The 3040-nt window shown below is 27.6% G+C and overlaps 1 pseudogene; it reads right to left on the minus strand.

Moving 5' to 3' along the window:
* Positions 1 to 299: 299 nt before the first annotated feature.
* Positions 300 to 2795, minus strand: LOC145592232 (SKP1-like protein 12 pseudogene; annotated as a pseudogene).
* Between the last annotated feature and the right edge of the window lie 245 nt (positions 2796 to 3040).

Genomic DNA, 3040 nt, shown 5'->3' on the forward strand with positions numbered 1-3040 from the left:
CCAAGCCTAAAATGATCAACATAAACATGCTTAATTACATAAATTTCATCATACTTTCGATCAACCAATACAAGTATGATTATGAATAAGATTCATTAGAATTTCAGATATAATCTGTTCTCGATATTAATTCAATAAAGCAGTAAATATAGCAAGTAAAACATCCAGCACACAAATGTAGCGGAGCAACAAAACATACATTCTTGTTCTTAGTACTTATTCAACAATGCAATAAATGATAAAACATCAAGTATGCAAATGCAGCAGGTTAACACTAAGCTTAATAGATGGAGCTGCTCTTAATTATCACGTTTGATTGCATCAAAAGCCCAAGGGTTCTGCCTTCGAATTTCTTCCTCTTTTTCCGGCGTATAATCATTTTTGATGTTGTACATCTTCCTGATCTCTTCTGGTGTATTTTCTTGCATCGTCCTGGCTACATATTTGCATGTTGCCATTAGCAAACTCTTGATGTCCATATAGTTCGCAGCCTACATATAATCATCACACAATCAGTTTAGTTAATGCTCGATCGATTGACTAAGTAAATGTAAGATAAGTATATATTCATTACAGAGCTAGACCACACTTATGATAAAGAAAGACAGCCAATTTGGGAAGAAATAATAGCACAAAGATTACTCGAACCTCCATTCGAAACAAATACAACATGTACAACATGAGGGTATTGTTTCCCATGTAATAAATATATACTTATCAGCAAATTGCTAATTAGTGTTTTAATTAAGGGTTATGGCTCCAAGATTATTAAACTTAAGAATTAATTATGTGATTTTAGACAATAGTTGAATGCCTATCATGCAACTTTTCACTATTACAAACATTTATACATCCATATCAAGTGATATCAAAAGCTAAGTTTTGTGAGTGTACATAACTCGATAAATTCCAAATGACATACAAATTCACGCACAAAATGTTGAAATGTGAATTTCGATGATTTAATCGTTTTAATTCAACTGGTTTGAAACCCAAATTGACATAATTCTCACATACATGGGGAGTATCCACACTAAAACAGTAAAATTATATTCCAATAAATTAAGAAAATTAAGAATTCAAGCAGATCTAATCATATATTATAAAATCACAACAGAGTTCACGTAAAAGTATATAAAATGAGCAAAATAATATTAAATGAACAAAAATACCCTTGGGCGCACCTTACAGGCTTACACCCTAGTTTAAACTCTCTCTATATATCCAAGAAAAAATTGACACGTTCAAATTATACACACATGTCGATGCATTATTTTGACCCTTTGACGTTATGATGTTGTACTCAATTATCATTAGCTTAACTTAATAGGCACAATGTGATTGGCTGAAATTATACACGTCAACAGTTACTTTTGATTTATTTTTAATGCCAATTAAATTGAAATCATTTTTATAATTCTACATTCATTTATAATTTCAAAAATTATTTATCGTAATTTCTTAAAATCATTTTAGTTTTCATAAAATTACACAAAATTTGATTTAAAAATAAATAAAATAAAGTCTCATCATTTTTCATCCGAATCAAAATATTTTAAAATTTTTCCATTCAATTCATTCAATGATTCAATATTAGTTTTGATTGATCAATTTCTTCCATCAATTCATTCATATAGGTTTTTTTTTCAATATTTAAACATTAGAGATTTGTTCTACAAATTTTCAAGAACAATGGTTTTTCAATTCTTGGTTAACCAAGATTAAAATCCATTGTTCTTGAAATATTGAAGAAAAAATCTCTTATCATCAAAATTGAAAAAACTAAAACAATATGAATGAATTGATTAATGAAATTTATTAATCAAAACCTTAATGAATCAATTAACGAATTGATAAATTAAATCAATAAAATTTCAAAAATAATTTTAATTTTTGGATAAAGAGCAATGAAGGGCAATTGATTAATTTTAATTTATAATCAAATTAAATTTTTTGGTAACTATTTATGGAAACTAAAATCATTTTCTGAAATTAAATATTTAATTTTTGAAAATAAAAAATGAGTTTCGAGACAAAAAATATGATTTTAATTAATTTTATCATTGAAAAAAAAATAAAAAAACATAATAGTTATTAAGCTTATAAAAACATATAGTTAAAGTTAATATATGAATATTTAAAAAAAAAAAATGTCCAACGTGCAATTATTTTGGGACGGACCAACATAACCAACTCTATTGGTTAAATTTTCAGATTAATAGATAGAAATTTGCGCAATTGTATTTCATATATTACAAACCTTTAAACATGGTAGATCAACTTATTTTATATATTAGTTCTAAACCCTTAAAAATTAAATCAGTCATAAAAAACAGTAAATTTTACCTCAAAAAAAAAAAAAAATAATAATAATAATAACATAATTAGCCTTAAAAAAAGTTAGTTAAAAAACCAAAGAAACTCAAAAAATCAAAAGTAAAATAAAATTAAAAACAAATAAAGAAAATACTTACAAGCATAACATCAAAGAAGGTGTCTTGATCAAGTTCTTCCAAGAACTTTTCCTCCCACGGCTTAATTAGGTCATCATCAGCGTCGCGATCAGTTCTTTCAGCCTCGTACATCTTGCAGTACTCGATGACCTTACCAAGAGTCTTTCCGTCGACATTTGGTAACGGGATAATCTGGCCTTGGATGTCGCTGAGATCGGCTATCATGTGCTTGATTGTTACAGATTGTAATGCAACATTTTCATCGACAAAGAAAAACTCCTTATCATTAGTCTTAAGGACGATCTTCTTCGATGAACTAGCGCAGGAGGATGATGATGCCATTGAATGGGAAATTGAAAAAATGTTGAAATTTGTTGACTGAAAACTTGTTGGAGGCTAGGGAAGAAAATGGTCAGATTAGGGCAGTATATATAGCAAAAATGAAAGACTACGTCATTTCTTTCCTTAATTTAAAAGAAATAATTTAACAACAACCTATACAGTAATTGTCTTAATATTTCATTTTAATTTTAATTTTATTTTTTTTAATTAAGGAAAGTGGCAAAGAGTCACTAGAATTTATTACT

Source organism: Chenopodium album, chromosome 18 (genome assembly GCF_948465745.1).
Source record: "Chenopodium album chromosome 18, dcCheAlbu1.1, whole genome shotgun sequence".
NCBI classification, from domain to species: domain Eukaryota; kingdom Viridiplantae; phylum Streptophyta; class Magnoliopsida; order Caryophyllales; family Amaranthaceae; genus Chenopodium; species Chenopodium album.